Source organism: Cottoperca gobio, chromosome 4 (assembly GCF_900634415.1).
Source record: "Cottoperca gobio chromosome 4, fCotGob3.1, whole genome shotgun sequence".
NCBI lineage: Eukaryota > Metazoa > Chordata > Actinopteri > Perciformes > Bovichtidae > Cottoperca > Cottoperca gobio.
This window is the reverse complement of record NC_041358.1, coordinates 9,532,857-9,554,391: the sequence shown is the minus strand read 5'-3', so window position 1 is coordinate 9,554,391 and position 21,535 is coordinate 9,532,857. Positions and strand designations below refer to the sequence as shown.

The following is a 21,535-nucleotide window of genomic DNA, read 5'->3' as shown; positions in this document are numbered from 1 at the left end:
GGGAGACTCAGATGCAGAAGGAAACTTTGGTCACTGCGTGTTTCCAAACACTGACAAACATCTCCACCGCTGTGTTCCCGAAAGCATTCTGCTGATCAACTGAGAGCATTTGCCGACTTTGCAGCTCAGATATTTTAATTGAACTGCTCAGCAACCCGTCTGCAGTTGACTTAAATATGTTCCATATCTTTTTGCACTTTATGTGTACCCTGTTCAATAAATGTGGACCGTGTTTGGCCCTCGACGTAGTCCCAGTTTTTAATGTTGGCCCTCTGTGAATGAGTTTGAACCCCCCCCCCCCCCCCCCGGTCTACTGCTTGCTTTGCGGAGTCTCACGATGGGCGGGGCTCCGCCCCCTACACACACACACACAGCGGAGGAAAGGAGAGGGGAGAACTAAAAACAAATCCGCTGCTAAATGTTTTACTTTAAAATGGCACAGTATAATTATTTATTACTTGTTAAGTTAAAAAATGTCAGCTCAAAATTGTCTGCGAGCCATATCGCGTTATCGAAAGAGCCATATATGGCTCGGTTCCCGACCCCTGTGCTAGGTTGAGGAAATTCAACCAAGGCTTTTCAGTCACCTCCCTGCGGGCCTGTCAAAGAAGGACCTGTTGGTCCTTTCTACAGGTGGCTTCCTTCTATTCACGCATTAGACATATTAACTCGACATACAGACAAGGAAAATCCTCATCTTCAAGCAATGCTGGGTCCATTTATTGTCGGTTCGTACTGTTACGACTGAGAGAAGAGGTGGACCCAAATGCAGAACGCCAGATGAGGTTTAACAAAAGGAGAGCTTTATTTAACAAAGCTAATCGAATACAAAACAAAGTCACAAGTAAAACAAAAAAACACAAACTAGGGAAGACATGAGGTGGCACTAGGTGGCACTAGGTGACACTAGGTGACACGAGCGAACATGAGTGTAACAAGAATGACGAACCGACAAAGAACACCGAGACAGACAGGGATATATACACAGACACTAAATGAGGGAACGAGACACATCTGAGAGAGACAGGCAAACACACAGGAGGAAACTTATGAAGGTAACAAGACACACCTGGGTGAGAAAGGCAAAAACACAAGGGCAGGAAGTAATACATGACATGACACAAGGGGAAGAGAACATTTCAAAATAAAACAGGAAACGCAAATCCAGCGTTGTGACAGTATGATACATAAGTAAAGTCGATATAGTGATAGAGGCATCAGATCAGGTTGTTTTGGAACTGTTTTTTGTCTATTACTGTAGGTATGACAACATGTTGAACCAAAATAACAAACCTCACCTAACCCTTACCGGATGATTGTGTGATGCAGGACACAAAGCATAATCTTGTGTGTGCAGTGTGTTGTACACCACACTCACCTTGACCTCCTCCCTACAACTTCTCTGCAGTACAGGAATGCCACATGTTGTAAAAAACATTGCCAGAAAATAATGTAAGTATGTTTCCTGTAAAAAATTTTGCAAAAAAAAAAGCAACGTATAGGTGATTGGGAATAGACACCAAATGACCAACCCTGAGTGATGCTTTTGGGCAATGGCCAGCCGCTGAGGTAAACATTGATTCAGAATAATTAAAAAAAATAATAATCTTGCCTCTGTCAAGAAGATCTTGTGCCAGTAAATTTACATTACTGGCATCATCATCAGGCTTGAGGGTATGAAGTTATTTTGTCTACAGTATGTACTTTTTCCCTAGCATTACATTGAGAAAATGTGGTATGCTGTATGAATAAAACATGCTCACTATTTCTTAACACATTCATGCAGAGCCACAGTTCAGTACAGTGCTCTAGTACCTCTGCCTCAGGAATATAAACATACTTTTAGAGTGTGTTTCTCACTTAATGTATTTCACAGATATTTTGCTCAGATCCTCACTCTCATTGGCTCTTGCTATGTTCCAATCGTTTTTTTTCAACACTCTGTGGGAAGAATGTAAGTTCCATTTTTCATGCAGTTAAATTGCTTCGATTTTCTACACATTGTGTTTACTGTCAGTGTCTGCCGTTAAGATTTTATAAATATTCAGACATACGAGGGAAAGTTTTTAGGGGTGGAAACTTTCCTTCAGACGGAAGGAAAGACATATTTGGATCTGTTATTCAACTCAAAATTACAAGGTCAAATGCTGCACTAAGACTGTTACTTAAAGCTGCACTAATCAATATTTTTATATTAGCAATGGATTAAATGACTGTGTAATGTGAAAGATGTCGCTCATAGTAATGAACACAGAGACTTTACAACTAACTCTGCAGTTCCCTTCAGCTCTACAGCAGGGTTGCCAACTCTCACGTGTCTGGTGTGAGATACTTGCTGCGTTTCTATTTGGATACTTCCCTTAGAGCACTGCCATGTCGTACACTCTGAACACTTGTGTAGTGCATGAATTTCAACTAGGTAGTGTTGTCTCGAATCACTTGAGCGCTATGTTAGCTAGCTAGCCAACAAACTGCTCAATTAACCCAACAAAATTAATGATAGCTTCTTTCTGACATCAGTATCAGTAGTGAAAATGTTTTACTGCTTCTATTTGTACAGTGCTGTGTTTAACTCAGCAACAACAACAACGGCTGCTAGTCCTGCCACTAGCCAAGAAGGCGATTGTTGAGGGTGGGAAGTGTCCAGCGTTCCACACTCGTACACATGAGTGTACCATCAAGGGAATTACAGTACACTGCATTTTGCCATACTTCTCGGTGTGAACGCACTTATGCACTCAATAGCAAGACACAGCAACACACTTTTACTCTCACGCCACCATTGCACATTTGCACCAGATCATTCAGAGAACACAGAAAGAAGGAGACTGCAAACAGAAGGACAGGCAGGAACTAAGTAAAAGTCTGCTGCTGCCGCAAATAGTAGAGAAGACTCAAAATAGGCTGTATTGCTGTATAAGATATACTGTATTTGGGCACCTAGTATGTTTGTGACACCCACCTAGTATTTAATTGTATGCTTTTTTTACTACCTCTAGCCAAATATGTGAGACTTTAGTATGGAAACACTGTAATGGCTAATAAATTGTAGCGTGCGGTCTCTTGGTCTCATTGTTACGTCATTCCTGCACAACTTCTAAGTGGGTATTAATGATTTATTAATTGCAAACTGTTATGAATAAAGATTGTTTTTGTAATTCATCAGCTTCCATATGTTTCACTTAATTGACCAGTGTGGGAGTCTTCCTCTGCTTTCTTTAAGAACAAGAGTTATGTTATCCGTCATTGTGAGAAAAGTATCTGTATTACATACAATGTATCTGACAAAATGATAATTTAGTGTCTTTCAGCTCATCATTTTGGTTTCAAGACTTTATTGTTTTTGGTATTGAGTTGTAGAGACCAAACCAGTATATATAGCTCTGTATGTATGTCAGTATGTATAGCGAATAAATAAAGTATATAATATATTTATCAGGGGGCCAGAAATGACTTGAAATTAATGACACTTGCCATGTATTACAAGCAAAATGTACTTACATATAAAAATGTAAAATAGATTCCATTTATTAGCTTAGCTTTAGGTGGCTAAGATGGAGCTAAATGTAATTATTTTTTATACTGTTGGTCAGCTTAAATTATGTTTTGTATGCAGCAACTTAATTTAGAAATAAACTAGTTGTAAGCTACTTGAGCTTCAAATGAATTTAGTGAGAGTGAAATAAAATACCACAATTGCTTTTAAACCATACTCTAAGAATAAAGCAGATGTAGAAAGAAAGAGAGGGCCGATTGACGAAATGTAATACATGTTTAATCACTCGTAAAGGCAGGCTCTGAACACGGTTTACCATTTCCATCATGATTTACCTTGCACAAGAAGATTAAGAGGCCTTCTCAGTTACCTCAAATTGGTCCTGCGGGGTCTAATTATTGCACAGAATTTACTGTTCTGAAATATGTTTTCTTTTAACTTTTCTTTTTGAAGATCTGTTGTCTTGTCTCTGGAAAGTTTTGCATACAACAAAGATTTATTTTTATTTTCTAATTTGTCGTTCTTGTTCTTGCATTATTTACAGAATGTATATGAGTCCCCATCTGATTATTTATTTTATTTATGAGCTGGAGTAATATATCTCTTTTGTTTAACTGGGGCAGAGGAGACCACTTCTAACACCAACGTGTTTCATCTGCTTCTCTAAAGCAAGTGGTTTATGTTTTTAACACTGAGTAGAAAGTAGCAGAGTAAGCTTAAAGAAAAAAAAACTTAATTGCTTTTTAGAAAGTGTTTGCCAACAATAAGTCAATTTCTCATTTCAGATGGGGAATAAACTGAGAGGACCATTATTTAGAAGACAGATGAGAAGGTACGTTGATAAATGGGAGTGAAACAAGGAAAAAAAGCACATTATAAAAGCACATTATAGCTATTTTACTTGTCTGTCATGTGTTTGACAGCTATAAAAAGGGGGAAATGGTGTTTTCTATTTTTGAAGCCAAAACATTTCCATAAATTAAATTTAGTTATTATCACTGGGTACATTTGAGCAAAGTGGTATGGCGGTCATACATTTCAAGACAACAGAAATCATTTACACTCACACAAATATTCCAAGGCTGTGAATACAGACTACAGAAGCACATTTTAAGACTTTAAAGATTTAAGAATAACCAAAAGAAATGCAGTTACATCATTTTCTGTGAAGCCATTATATTTGTTCTCACATGTTCCTTTAGTCACAGTGTAATATTAGCCTTTCAATATTCATAAGAGCCTTCTGCCAGTGTCCTCGTCAGCTAAAGAAAGCACAGCTGACGGTGAGTGCACAACCGACTGCAAATAATTCATAATGAGTTTTTACTACAATAATCTTATTGTAGTAAAAACTCATTATGAATTATTTCACCATAGATTTTCTCTACTAATGTCACAGTATTTTCCGTGTCCATCTGCCCTCAGTCCTTTTGTTAAAACTTGACTGAGTTGTTGACTTTCTTTTCTTTTCTTTTTTTTCCTCCTGTGTTCCTGTACCGCCTTTCCCACCTTCGCCCATCTAAACACCTGCTCTGAACCAGCCTTGTTAGTCCTTCCCTACCTTCCAGAGTTCTTCCCATTCAATCAGCTCCCTGCATATTCTCCTGCTTAATCCACTCATTCCCCTCACCTGAGCTGCACTTCATTCTCTCATCAGAATAGTTTGTATTTAAAGGGCCTACGAAATGATAAACATAAAATTCTACTGATGATAGTAAATGTTATTTGTGGTGTAAAAGTATGTGTTGTTTATGACACTATGCCCGCAGTATTTAATAAATCACGATTTAGTATGTCGACAACCAATGTTGACATCGCCGCTACTGGAAACAGCCGATGCCGTGTTCTGACATCACAAGTAGAACACAGTCCACCAGTTGAATACACAGACAGCACGGCAGACGTGGCGATGTCGGACTCTGGACAGAATCAAGTGACAGTGAGTCGTCAATAGACTCGTTGCACTTTGAAGAAGAGGAGTTTATTGAAGAGGATGCCGGTGTCGTGGATTTAGATCATGCGGGCGAGTTTAACGTGGTGGAAACAGACCATCTCGAGACACAGTATTCAAGATGGAGACACAGACGGGAGCAAACATGCGGATGATGGTGACGGTGATCCTGGATTTGGCGGAGATCCTCTGTGGCAACAGAACACAGACAGGTAATATATACATTTGACTATAGTTCATAGAACTTCCCAATATATAGTAAATACATCATAATAAAACGTAACATTATCCTCAATCGTAAATAGATCACAAGCTATCCTATATCGAGTTGATAGCTTGGTTTCCTTGAATTGTTATGAACCCGACTAGTTGTCCGCACATTGCTCGATAGCTAAATATTAAATTATTTCTCAACTTAGAAACATCGACGTCTGTAAATCTTGATAACTTGATTATTTCTCGAAGTTTCTGCGGTTGAGGTTCTATCGTTGTGTCTGATGTTAAACATCATATATTACGAGCTGTATATAAAGCATTAGCTATTAGCTAACAACCAGACCGGAGGACAGCGCTGTTTTATAAAGTATAGTCTGCCTACTGACCGTCTTACGGCTGCCTATAGTAGCCGGAACCCTTACCACATTTTCATGGAAGTTACGATGTCGTAACTTTACGAGAATTACGTGAAACGGGTAAACAGTTGCTACTAGATAGATCCGACCTCCGTACGACCATAACAGGCTGGTGAGCTGCTTACGAGCCTGTTTTCAAACACAGGCATATAAATAGTATGAAATTAAGATGACGTTAATATTGGTCTTTTTTCGGGATATTGCATATTGTGTACATGTCCTTACCACTCTTCTTTTGTACATTTAGGTGTACATGTGAAAACTGTACAATTATGGAAGCAATTGAAGAGCTGCTGTCAAGAAAAGGATGTCATGGAGGAATTTAATGAATATGAGGGACATGGTGCAAACATAACCTGCATAACAGATCACCCAGGATTCAAATCAAAGTGTCTGGATGTTTGGGTGTTGCAGACTACCAAAGGTATTCGAAGAGGGACAGACAACAAGCAGGTGATCAGCCACGTAATGAGTAAGTTACTTGTGTGCACAAATGTGTAGAGCTCAGAAACTTTGATGTATTTATGGGAAGTCAAATGGTCACTCTGGAAAGTTACAGAATACATAGATAAATAAGCAAATAAGGTTGAAGTGATTACCATTGACATGTATTATCTTGTATTTTACTGCCAGCTAGTGAGATTTTGTTTGGGAATACTTGGTAAGAGTCACATAATGCCATCATGTGCCATTCAAAAGATCTGTGCTACGTTTCCATCTCACAACTACACGTCGTTGAAGTATCAGCACTTCATTAGAGTCAATAACAAAACACAATGTCAGTTCAGTGATTGAATCTGCTTCTATACAGCACACATACCTGTCAACCCTAACGTTTTTCCCGGGATTATCCCGTATTTTTCCTTCTATCTTGTTTTCCTCCCGTTTAAATATTTTCCCGTAATTATCCCGTATTTTTAACATTTCAACACAAAAAAATTTAAAAGTGTACAGTGGCCTCCGATAGAGCAGGTGGCAGTATTATCACATGAGCTAAAAAACATCATCCGCCAGAAAACAAAGGAACAATAACACAGGAGAAGACGAAAAGAGATGGATGAGTCACAGTGAATGGGAGATAGATGGAGAAGCAGTTGTACCTTCCAAAAAAGTTAAAACTTTATGCAAGTACCAGGCCAAATGAGAGGAGACCTTCCCTTATTTAATAAAAAGCAGAGTCGGGCAAACTCATGCTCAAAAAGTGTACCATTCAGATGTTAGCATCGCACACAGCGGAAAAAAGCGATGTTCGCCAGCATGAAGAATCATCCAAGCACAAGCACGCCAAGAGGCACAAAAGCATTCACTGTCAATGACTTCATTTGTGACAAGAACTGTGTCGGAGGCAGACCAAGTGACCAAAGCTGAGGGAAAGATGTCGATGTTTTGCATCAAAAATAATGTAGCCTTCAGCTTCTGCGATGATTTCAGTCACAGTGTAGCGGACATGTTTCCTGACTCTGCCATCGCAAGGAAGTACTCGTCGGGGGGAAACAAAAGCCACACAACTCATCAATCATCAAATAAATTGATGATATTAACTAATAAATAAAATACATACAATTTATAAACATGTCTGTACAAGTAAAACATACTTTAAATAAACATGTATTTCCTGAATGTATATACCTGTCCCTTATGTGTTGACATTTACATTACATGGGTAAAATATGAGCGGAGTCCGCCAAAAAATGTCCTTTATTTTGAAATTCCAATGTTGACAGGTATGACAGCACAACAGCATCCCCCTGTTTGGTTCTTCCACTGACTGCTGAATGGATCTGGGACTTCGAAAGGTTCCTCATCAACATTGTTTTGGCACAAAGCATTGAGCCTCGGTCAAGAGTTCAGTAACATACTCAGCAAAAAAGATGTTTTATAATCAAGAATTATATATAATATATATGTTTGTGTATATGTATGTATATATATATATATATATATATATATATATAATTTATTAATTATTAATTATGATGTTGACCTTTGGAACAACCAACATGGATTGGAGCTTGCAGTCCAGCTGACCTGACGCGTGGTCGAGCCTGCATGGACTTGTGGTGTGTCCGTGAAGGGGATCCGTCTGCACAGCAATTTCATTCTGACATGTCTGAAATGTACAAAACACAACTTTACTAATAAATCTTTCAAACCAGCTTGAAATTGTATTGCATGTTTATACATGTCTGTGTAAAGATAATATCTAATAACATTCATAATAAAATATGTGGTTGAAGTGATTGAGAGAGCAATGATATCAAATTAAACAAATATATGAATTATGTACATGCATGTGGTGATTGTATTTTTAACACGTCATGTGCAGGTCTACTGGTAATACAACTGTTATGTACAGATGACGTACAGTCTGTATACTTACTGGTGTACACACAGCATCCTCCCCAGTGTGGATGTCCAATAGATGGTCGCTGATCATACAGGTATCCTCAGTTCTGTCAGTGGCTTCATTCACCAATGTTTCAATACCTCTGTAATAATAGGGTGATAGTTAAAAGTTAAATAGACTCACGCTTTTACTCAAACTACAGAATAAAATGGGGAAGCCTGTTATAAACATTGAATCTATACTTAATTGAGCTAATGAAGTGTAATTAGCTAAAGTTATTAATACTACAAACATAACACACAGATATTGGCTAGGGCCTGGGGTAAGTAGGTCCTAGACCGATTATGACTTTATGCTTGTAACAATAAATAAATTAAACAGTAGCACGGCTTACCTTCGCTCTCTCCCTTTTGGTGAATGCATTTCGTCGTCTCTTTGAAACACGATCTCTCAAAGTGCTGCCCACAAATCGTCGGTTTCATCGATGCACTTGTCTTGTCCATAAACACGACATTTTATTATCTTTTGGCCACACAAAGCTAGATTTGGAGACGGCCCCACATCCCCATACAACACATCGCTTCACAATTATCCTTGACGATCGATTGTTGTCTATTCTTTCTCATGATAATTGACATCATTCCACTTCAACGCAGACGAACACTGGCGGCGGCTGTATTCTACTTGTGACGTCATCGCCCGAACATTGCCGAAGTGGATGTTCCCGACGCAGCGACCAATTGTTGTTAGCGGAAGTCATTTTTATGCTGTTGTGATCATGATTTATTAAGAATACATCAATAATAAAAATATATATGGCACATTTCACAATAGGAATGCAACCTCTATCCCGGACGACATATAATTCCGTTGGCTCTTTAAGTCCTGGTGTTCTAATCACTCTTTGTTCTATGATTATCACTTGACTTTTGCCCGTACAAACTGTGCCTGTTGCCTTCAATCACCTGCATTTGGTTCAAGTGATCCACTCTACATAGGACATAGTCAGTAGTAAAAGATCCACTCAGATTTTTTACAAAAGTAGCAATACCACAATGAATAGAACATCTGTGCATGTTAAAGCAATGCAGTCAAAATACACTTATCAATATTTTAAAGCACAACGTCCCAAATTACTTCATGTAATGTGAAAGGGGTTGCTTGGAGTGAAACCCCATAGAGACGTATCACTAGATTCTATTTCCATCTGTTCTGTGTCTTTCAACTTATTGTTAGATATTTCTCTCTGGAGTTGGTGGAGACCTGACCAGAGGTTAGCAAGAGTGTATATTGAACTTTCATGTATATCAGGTGACCAGAAACAACTCCAAATTAATTCTTAAGTTGCCCTGTGTCTGTTGGATATGTAAATAAGCAACTGCTAACAAGTCATTATATGTCAATGTTGTTTTTACAGCTTATTGTACAGCCCCCATGTTACCAAAACAATCAATTAATACTGCTATAGAGTATGGAAAGTTGCAGTATTCATAATACAGAATAACTCCTTTCAGAGAGTTTGCAACCAACGTAGTTGAGTTTGACAAAGAAACCCTAAACAACGATTCTGGGAAGCTTTGTTTGAATTTAAGTGTTCTGAACATACAGTATGGACAGGCAGACGAGAAGTGTTTTCAGAAGTTTCTTTGGACATTTTGATATCATTTCATTGTGAAATTGGGTCGCTATTGAAATCCATTATACCTGCAATGAATCCCGACTATAAAGCTATACACTTTCCAGAGACACCTTTTAAGTCTACAGGGGTTGAGTGTTTGAAGATTGTATTCCTTTAATCTGCAAAACTCAATAGAAGATATAGCTGTCAAATAATTGTAGCATAGTAAAAACAGGCTTATTTCCCCCTTCAAGTAAAAGTATAAGTTGGCAAAATAATAGAATTAATAGAACAATTGAGTAAGTGTATTGAGTCAAATCGGTGCAAAACTCTCTCTGAGCAGCTGCCCACACTGCAGCCATGTTTAAACTGACTGTGACATATAATTCTGGGCTTTGCCATCACTGTTGTATTGCACTTTATTTTCTCATATCACAATTAATGGGCTAAAACAACTTAGGCACGTGGAGACACGTTTGTCAACTCAGTGAGCAACATAAATTAAACGGCATCCTCATCTAAATGACCAAAAAAGTCATTTATTGCTGCGGCTCCTCCGGAGCTCCCTTCAGGAGATCTGATATGACAGGAAAATGAAAGCTCTGACAGCGTGTCTGTACTTATTTGCTGTGTTGTAGTGCATCTTATGATGATAAAATCCTGGAAAGGGCCTAAATTGAAGAAAAGTAATTAATTTTGCTTTTCTAGTTGATGAAGCATCATACTTCATCAAGGTCATCCAGCTGATGGCTGATGAAATTGATCTGAAGGCAATAACATCTTTCCTTCTGAAAAGAAACAAGCCACTCAAAATCAAGCTCATACACTATGCAAATGCTACACATTAGGTATATGGCAATTCAAGTATATCAGGGAGGCAGAGGCAAAGCCGCATAACAATAAAAATGATATCTTCATTGTTTCATGTTGAAACATATTAGTTATTAATGTGTTTGTACTTGTCGGGTTGGCTACTTAGGAGTCCGCTATTGAATTCACATCAGCTATGCTACACAGAATTATAGAATGGGTCAACTTTGCATAATTAGTAACCCAGGTGGAAGTTGTGAAAGATCAAGCACATAAAAAGAGTTGCTCATAGTAAATTAGTCATTGTGCTTTCACGGATCACTTATGTACTGCGTTCTAGAGAAATAAAAAAAACGAAAGACCAACAAAACAGCATTGGAGTTTTAGTCAGTCTATAAAACATTTATACTAAACCTCTTAAAGCAACATAGCCCAATGTAAGAACCGGTACTTCCGTGATTTAGCGCCCCTTCAGTCTCAGAGTGAAATTCCCTTATAGACCCCTGTCGTAAATATGGACAGCTGTACAGCTAAAAGTGCATTTGTTGTAATTAGGTTAACTATTAATGATAAGAAAAAAGTCTAAAGCTCCTGTGCTAGCGGTGTAAACACCCCCCTGTGCTCTGAGCTCCCAGTCCTATCAGCACGGCCAACTGAACTAACAGCCAATTAGCTGACAGCAGCTACAGTTAGCAGCAGTTAGCAGTTAGCGTTACTTGAGAAATAAAGCTTTCTGTCCATCAGGAAAATACGTAAATCACAGAGTGTGAGCAGACAGAGCAAACACAAAAATATTTTCATTATACAATATGATCCAGTTTCACCAAAATCAACTTAGTACCATAAAGTCTTACGCTGTTATGGCTCATCAAACTTACATAGTGCAAAAATACGCCTATGGAGCCCAGAGTGAGACTGACAGAGACACCATTCTTCCTATTACTAGTCAGTGTAGCATCAAAATGATTTTCTGTTATTTCAAGGGAAAGTAGTTACATAATGTTGTTTTAACCATTGAACCTCAGTACGAAGTGACAAACGTTTAGTTAGATGCTCATTTGGGCGTGCTCTCTTGTATCTCAATAAAAAAATGCAATGTACTAGTGTAATTATACAAATATTGTAAGTTAGCTTATTAGCATAGCTGACCTTCTAGGTTCAAAGTAGCCTGTACCTACAGTTTCTAGATAAGCTAATTAACTGCCCTGCTCATACCTTCCACAATCACTGGATTCAGTAGCTGTAAGTTTAGCGTTCTATGCACTCAAATCATTTCTTTCATTATAACGAGTGATATAAAAAATATTTATCACTGTCTGATCAAAGGACAGGTAGATATTCTAGAATGTCGTTATTGTCTACAAATCCTATTAAAAGGTCAAAACAAACAATGCGTTATTACAGTCTCTCAATACTTTCCTTCTTTTGCACCCAGCGAAAACAACTCAGTTCTGTTGCCCGCTTGCCTGGCACCGATTCTGGCACGACACCGGCACAGCTACACGACAGCACAAACCTCACATCCCCTATCCCTTCTCCCAGCTGTCCAAAGCTCCTGTGCTAGCAGGATAACAGCTAACTAGCTAACATCAGCTCCTGTTACAGTTAAACAAGTAAAGCTTTCTGTCTATAAGGAAACTCCGTAAATCACCAAGAGTCGAGGCAGAACAGACAGAGGACATCAGAGGGAAAACTAGAAAAAATGTTCTCCATAAAATATGATCTATTATGACTATCTCCAGTGGTGGATTAATCCACATTTGGTACTCTACTGAGTATTTAGGGCAGCAGGGTGGTGTATGTGGGATTGAATCAAAAATAAACTCCAGGCTCACTTATGTGTTTTTATAGTTTTTTGGACAACAATGGGGCTCTAGGCACCCTGTGGAGTTTTTGACATGACCTTAAAATTGTTTTTTTCCCACATTAATTTGGATATAGTGTGCAGTGCAAATGTACTAAAGCCTCTGCCATTTGTGATATTTGTGATAACATGATTTCCTCTGAAGCATCCCAGGTGTTTTACAGATCACAGGCTGGCTTTATACGCTGGCAGCCAAACAGCGGGCTTAAACACCAGATGGAGAAAGAACTAGATAAAGAGATTGAGATAAAACACGAGAAAGAGAGAGAATGTTCTCTGCCTACAAGTGGGCTAGAATTATTTTCAAATGTAACAATTTTGAAGGCTGTTTTGAAAGTCCAGTACACATAAAAGTTAATACTCAGTCAGAATTATAGGGGTTACATAAAAACCCCATTGAAGGAGCAACCTTTTAGCACATAAAGTACATATATTTGGCCGTGCTCACAGCTTTGTTTCTTATCATTAATCCCTCTCTTGTTGGTTCAAACCATGACAAGGATTTCCATTTATCTGCTCTTCCTGCATTGATGTGATCAAGAAGTATTTTGGGCTGGATTTGCAGTATTGGAATTGAAAGTCTCTGCATGACACAATAACTGAAATAATACTGACCGAAGGGAACCTAAAACTGTACAAATGCAACATTTCATGTTGTCAAGCATCACATTTGTGTAATTGAAACAGAATAAGAACTCTCCATCACAGAAAACTCTGTGCATTTAATCCTATTTTGACAGACAGCATAATGTTTATTCTCAAAGTCATTGCTTGTTAATGGAATCCAGGATGTTATATGGAGCATTGGCCATTTCTCCAAATGTCTATATCCTGTATGAGAAAAGAGGAAAGAGGAAAGAAGAAAGACATGTCAAGTGATTTGTGTCTGTTTGAAAGTCCCTAGACGGTAGAGCTGTACTGTTGAAGAGCCTGTAAAACACCTCCCAGCTAGAGAAATCTGTCTCCAGAGGATACACATGCAAAAACCCTGTCAGCATGTGAGCTAGAAGAAAGCAAAAGCCAACCTTACTTTAAAACTTTTTTTTTTTATAAGAGAGTGGCTGAACGCAACAAAAGAAAGTGCTGACAAAGGTGAAGCGCTGAAATGTGTTTGCTCCTGTCTTGTGCTGTGTTTTAAAACACATGGGAATTTATGAGTGAGTGCAGACATTCATTTTGTGTTCTTTTCTTCACTCCAATGCTCATCTCCGAGCCCACTGGATGTAGTCATGATGAAAGCATGACGCATGAAACTAATATGCAGAATGTTTCCTCTTGTGTTTGAGCACTGTTGATGCAAATCAGCACTAATGATCAGTCAAGACTGTATGCTTGAATTTGATCATTGCAACTTTTCTTGCACAAGCTGAAAGTCTGTTTTCCTTTTGAAAATTCAAAGAACATAATCCAGTGGAGCAGACCTTAAAACAATTGAAGCTGCAATGCCCCGAACATGGTTTGGGGCCACTGATCGTCTTGGATCCACAATTCAAACATTGTGGCGTGGAAACTACAATAGAAATTGCATAGAAGAACCTAACCTAAGTTTAGGTTATGAAAAGTCTCTGTTCATGGGTCATTAACAGCTTGTAATGAAAATCGGCTAAAGGATGACAAACATCAGGTGCCAGGATACCTTGACTTGAGGTCTTAAACTGAGGCAAATTACCCGACATCAGAATTCTCAATGCCTTTCAGTATCTTTTTACAGCATGTGACCTTTTCAAGAGCAATGAAAAGGGCCTCTGCTTTTACATGTATGGTCACTGAGCTGTCAGCTCCATGTAACAAGCACATGCCAGATCATGTCAGTATGATGGATTACAGACTTCAGGGAACGGGCTGGTCTCACTACTAAAAGAATGATGGAATTGTGTATATTTCATTCATACATTTCATACATGCAGTAATTACCAACCATTCCTGAGTCGTTTAGGAAAAAGGTCAGAGCATCATGGGATTTGTGCAGGAAATGGCTACAGGCACATCCTGTAATTAAGATTACATTTGAAATGAACAGCTATTTATTTATGAATGCCACCATAAAGTGAGCAGAATTCTTATAATATGACATGTTTTGTGAGTTGTCTGAAGTGCTCGATGTTGTTAAGGTTAACAAGGCTAATGATTTAGCGGGGCGTGGAGATTTTGTTTTCTAAATATTGAGCTCCCATCTTCTGCATTTAAATCACTCGTGACCATGTAGACATTACTAAGAGGTAATAACATTGCAACATTCTATTGGATAAAACTAATTTACACACAAATATCAACATAAATTAGCATACATATTTTCTATAGATGTAAATTGTTATTCCATTGCAATACGTTATGTGTTGATTCTTGTGATCATAGATCTGTTGGCTGGTCACAGAGTAGTAACATGGATCCTTGCCTCAGGTGATGATTCTGGCCTTGTAGACAACACTGTTTCCGTGAAACATTTAGCGCTTTGTGGATGTTTTGCTATGAAAAGGAATATGTTTAAATATGAGTACTGCATACTTTTGCATGATTTCCTAAAAGAAGCCAGACTCAACACATTAGCGTTATTTTCCCATCAGGAATCTGTAATTTGACAGACGCCTGACTGACATCAAGGTTTATTCAGGCACATGCAGATTAGTTCACAAGAATGAACACTGAACATCAATACATCACTACATCTTTGCCGGGTGTGAAGCTGCATCAGCTTATAATTAAATTTGTTTCAGTTGCTCTCAAAATGGCTTATATCAGGTAAAAAGAAGTTGGATGTAGGTGTGTAACAAAACATGATAAAAAATGTTTTATTGTACATAAAGTTAATCTATATAATAGCACCAATGAATAAGGTTGTTAGCACCTATCATGTGAAAAAGAATGACAAGTTTCAAACTCTTCAGCAATCAGCTGGCTTGCATTTACAATTGTTAATGCTTGCAGCAGCAGAAAAGATTTACTTGACAGTGTGATCAATATTTTTCTAAGAATGGAAAGTTAGCAGAGGGTTTCTGTGCCAAGGATATATCAGCAGTGACTGACGTTCTTAAAGTGGTTGTTCATCAAAGGATGTCAACATGGATTATTTTATTTCTTTTGTAAATGTAAACAAGGCACAAGCAAACACATTGTCCCCTACAAATCATGCTCTCCATTAGTGACAATATGTCTTGCTGTATTGACCTGTGATTTAAGCATCCCCTGTAGACCCATTTTGAAAATGGCATTATACACTAGCCAAATGCACCATTTCATATATAAGCAATACTTAAAACTTATGTGCATAAAAATGTCACTTATATTTGCAACTAAGTGTGGGCAACACAAGGCCAAGGTAAAATAACAAGCTGATTTTTTTGGTAAAAAAGATATTACTCAGTAGCATTAGCCACTAACTTAGGCTATCAACAGACACGGTAACAAACACTCAACCTGGTAAAGGTTAACCTGAATGTTAGTAGTGTAATTAAAGTTAGTTACTAATGTTGACACGTACAACTTTAGGTTAAATCACAGCTATACTAGATATTTCATTTTATAACAATATATTTCAATGTGACAATTGAAAAAGGGTCAATTGTTGCAATAAACCTCCGGAGAATTAGCAGCTTGAATCTCCCTCTGCGTTACGGAAGCTTTATTGAGTTTCAGCTCATTGTTTCGCCGTCCAGCCCACAACTTATCTGTGTAGATAAGGAAATGTTTGCTAGCGAGTTCGCCATATCAAATTAAATGTGATAATACTGTTTGTCAGTGTTGTGTTTACAACTTTTTTACACTGACCCCAAATGACAAACTAAAAACAAACTAATAAACTAATGCAGATTAAAGCTGAGACTTGTTGTGGTTAAAGTTAGAAGCCAATATTGTTAACCCTGTATCAATTTACTTTAAAAATAGCTTTGTTATAGCCACAGTTAGCTGCTTAGTCAGCACCAATACCCATAGCAACAGGGTCCTGGCAGGTAGAGGAGTAAGATGTCATTATATGTATCTGTTCAACAATCAAAATGACCTGTCTCTCTATCTGTATTCAGACTTGCGACCAGATGTGGGCACAGTTTATGCCAAGTCAGGTAAATCAGTAAATTGTTGTTTTTCCAACCTAATGTCTTATGATGCCTAATGAGTTCCTCCGGATGCTTCAGTTGCTTTAAATCAATCTTATAAATTGCCCTTTAGGCATGCATGTGAGTGAGTTTGTAGATTTGTGTTGTTGTGATAGACCTGTCCAGGAAGTATCTTGCTTTCTGCCTTACATGTTTGTATTAACCCACAGGGATTCTGAGGGTAGAAATGAGCTGTCAGCCCCTATTGAACCATATTCCTTCAATTTTCTGTACATTGTGTGTATACCACGTCACCTTCAGGTAGTCATCAAGTACGACTCACACAACATACTACACAGGAAAGCTTCATTATGTTTTACCTACAGACGTAGAAACCAACCAGCACTCTTGTGTTGGAATATTAATGCCCCCCGGGTTTGCTGTGTATAAATTAGTTTGTGGTAATTTGATTTAACACAAATGTATTTGGCAAGGTGCATGTAACCATGTAAACACAATATAAACTGAACTGACAACCTTTCTCTCTACAAGACAGGCATTCATATAAATGCAGATGTCCCCTAAAACCACCTTTGAGTTTTATATTATTTAATCTATTTCCAAACAAATTTGTATCACATTACCACATACTGATTGATAAACAGTAGATATATGGCTTTAGCCCTGAGGGTCCGTGGCTCCATGGAACTCTCTCTTGTCGATAATCCGGCCTGATGTCCTAAGAATTCAAATTAATCGTATCATTATGAATAAGCATTGTCATGCCATTACTGGGTTTACAAGGTTATTTTAATCTAAAATGCTCTAAAAAGTCTCTAATCCACTTTCATGTATCTTGAAATGACATCAAGTCAACTTTAATTAGTTTGACACATTTCATATAAAAGGAACATCAGGGTGATTTTATTTAAAGAAATAAAAGTCAAGTATTTGTATAGGGCAACATCAAAGGCTAACAGTTTCTAACCCAGCCCAACCTTTCAAATACCCTTTATTATTTTCAATGTGATATATTTAAAAATGCTTAAGCTGTGTAGTTGCATAAGGTACATCTGAGGGAAAAATGCTTTATTTTTGAATAGTGCCACTATCACAATTATATTTTAATAGCAATAACAGGAGTATTTCATGAGGTATTTCAAATTCCAAAAAGGTATCCTGCAATTCTTGTTATGGCTACTTCAGCCCATACCAACGTCTTCACAGGGCATGTGTTCGAACAGCTAAACACAATCTGTCTAGATTTATAAGCAGCACAACAGCAATGATTTTAAAAAGAACTGGAAATATGAGGGTGAAGAGATGAATTCAAACAACAAAAGGGGGACCAGGAACCCTTGATTAAAAAAATAATAAAAAGATAGCGTGAATGGATAGGAGCTTTTCTTCTCAAAAAGAAAATCTAAACTTTGAAGTTGAGTCATTCACTCATGATATATACAAATCAGGTATAATTGTATTTGATGATGCCAGCTGTACATCATTATAAAAATGAGAATATTAAGATTATATCAGTTTTATTTGTGTCAGGCAAATGATGATTAAAAACAAGATGTGAACACTAATGCACTGCAAAGACAAGACAGATTAAGGAGATGAGCAACTCACTGAAACTGATGTCGTGTCAACAGATTTACGGGAGGGGGAATGTTGCTAATTTACTATCTGACACATCTGAAGTGATATTTGGTCCTATTTCCTGGAGAACCTTTAGCTTGTCAACTAGATGACATTGTCATGCATCAACTGAGGCTGCAGTTTGAAGAAGCTGAGCTAATTATCACATTTGTCAACTTCTACAAACATAGCGCTCATTACTTGAGACACGGCATATGGTGGTGATGAAGCTAACAGCAGAACTTCTTCACATGATGTAAGTATCACCATAAAACTTCTCAGGTTCAGTCTTCCGGATGATTTCCCATTTCAAGGATTCATCAAGGAGCATACAGGGATGAATGAAAAATAATGTCTGTTCTGTAAGTGACACATCTCCTTAAAATAGCCACCGAAATCTTGCAGGAACATTGTTCTACAACACCTGGTTTGAATTGTTGTTTGTTGTTGTAAAAGCTCTAATTAAAGTTAATGTAGTACCACAGAAATAGAATGAGGGTGGGCAGGACATTCTCGCTCAAATCATGGTGGTCAGAGTGGCGGACATTTCTATGTGTACCGTTTCTATTGCAAAGACCTACAACCACTGTAGGGGGCTAATTTAAGTATAAAGCGACTTCAGTCAAGTCGCATACTCACTGAGGTGAGGTTTCACGGTAAGGACCAAACAATCAGTGGAGAGGTAAGAGTTTCGTTAACGTTCGGTAACGCAGCAGGAAACACAGATGATGTTACAGATGTTATAATGAATGTGATTATAGGCCCAGTCTACATGATGAGCATCAACAAGAGACGGAGAAAAGAAAAAACTCTGACTTAGTGTGGACAGAGAACTCAAACTGGTGAATGTGACACACTTTATGACCTCACTGACATGTGTTATCACTATAACAGCTAACAACAATCTAGTCAAATGACCATGACAAACAGTTCAATGTCCGTTCAATGTACTCTCATTCTATTTCTATGTGTAGTACTGATCAGGCTAATATATGTCTTACAAGAAGTGACAGAGAGTCTAGAGAAGACACAGGTGGATGCACTTATCTCTTTTTTAACTGTGTCTGTTGTCCTGTTTCAGGTTTCTGGTTGGGTGGAGCTGAGTGCGATTATTGAACTAGAACAGCTGGCCACTTTTATAGATATAGAGACTCTGTCTTCCTTGTGTTCCTTTGGCATGTTTGGCTTCTTTATAGTTGTATTTATCACAATTTCACGAAGATTGGTGTGCTTTTAACTTTTAAATTTAAATAAAAATACCTTTCTTTTTCGTAACCCTTGCATGTGTTTCTTCTTGAATTGGGTCATAACACTAAGACAGTAATTGGTGACTGAAAATGGTAATTAGGAACGTGGGGAGCGCTTTGTTCTAATTTAACAGCTTTCATAGATATCCAATGATGTAGTTTGAGAATGGGTTGCCTGTGTTTGTGGGGATGTCAGTGACTTGAGATTTGCGTTTTGCTGCTATTTCCGTGGGAGGCAGATGTTGGGGTTTATTTCTTTTGGTGGTGCTATTAGATGAGGGAATCACTGTGTGTCTTTGCAGCTTTTCTCTTGGGTTGCAAAGCAAGTCTAATCTACGCAGGGTTGGCATCTCGCTGGCCGCTTTCCCACACCAGCACATAAAACCAGGGTTGAGTTGACTGGTTAGGTAGATGGAGGGGAAGTTTGAATTAGGAAGTTGCTGGTAAGAATGACTAAAAACTTCTCGTATAAACTCAAAAGTCAAGCTTGCATACATGTTTTAAGTGTAAATAAAAGGAAAATCCCACATACAGAAAGAAGGAAGGAGCTACTGTAAAATACTGTTGTGGGATAGAAGCATAAATCTAGACCATCAAGCCAATATACATTTTTATGGCTGTAAAAACAGCAGAGAAATAGGTAATTTATTTACAACAGATTAAATCAATATCTTTTTATTTTTTATTCATTACTTACTCTAGGGATACAATTTAATTATTTGCTTTATGGTATTTGTTCTACTTTGCTTTGCTGTTGTATGAAAACTAGATGTGGGGGTTATGAGAAGTTAAAACAGGATCAGGAAGAAGTTGATTGGTAGATAAAAAGAGAAAAATGTGTTTGTGGCCAAACAAATTGATATATCAAAACTTAACTTAACAGAATCCAAAAGTTACAAATTCCTCACACTGCTCATTCCAATCTATTTCCCAAACTGCCAATGTCCTGTCGTCTTTTTGTTTGAACAAACTTAACTGCTGGACTCCTATGGCTGCAGGGGCTACTCGAAAGAATTACAGCAACTTTATGGCTCCAGAACAATTGAAGAACTCAACCAGTGACGACCATGAAAGATGATACTTACAGCAGTATATTTCTTCCAGACATTATAAGGGTGATGATGAATGAAGAGGGACACTGGACAGGGAGCCTTGTCAAGGTATAGATGCCTGAACCCGCCTAGCCTTCAGGGCCAGAAGAGACACATGGGAGTCCATTCTTCTATTCGAAAGATCGAGAGACACTCACCTCTCTCTAACCTCTGTTGTCAAGCTGAAGAAGTGGGGGGCTAACCCTCGAGAGAAAGAGTTTATGATTTTGATGAAATGCTTGCAAACGGCTGCTCTTTTCCAATATGGCTGCCATTATTATGTTTTGAGGGCATGAAAGGCTGCGTAGTTGTTTGACATTCGCCAAAATGTATAAACCTTTAATGGACTTTTTCCATCAAAATAAAAGACTCTGAATCATCCACATCCTCATTTTACATTTATATCATGACAAAGTCTTAAATCAGTTGTGACCCCATGTCTCTGAAAGGCCACTTACTAGACCTCAATGCCAAAAAATGTCTGGAATGACTCATTGTCTGAACATTAAAGTTTTACGGGTAATTGCTAAATTTAAAGGGTTCCTTCTACGGTTTCATTAAAAAGCCATTAAAGCGGATATAGGAAGCAAAACATGGGAGTTGAGGTTAATTTCCATGGGGATTCAAAGACAATCTCTCTTTGCAGCAGAAGTCATTCACTCATGTTGTAATGCCAGTTGGTAAAGGTCGATGTAGAAAGGCTCGGGGACGCCCAGTGCCAGAAAAAGAAAGATTAAGATCCAGGGTATTGATAAACTATCACTGACAATACAAACAACCTGCTGGGATCTTGTGAGATGTTTTCACTAA

At 38.0% G+C, this 21,535-nt stretch overlaps 1 protein-coding gene across 1 annotated transcript in view; it reads left to right on the top strand.

The window, feature by feature from the left end:
* The window catches only part of LOC115006945 (thiamine transporter 1-like), an 87,527-nt gene that overhangs the window by 732 nt on the left and 65,260 nt on the right, over positions 1–21,535 (top strand). The window lies entirely within an intron of this gene.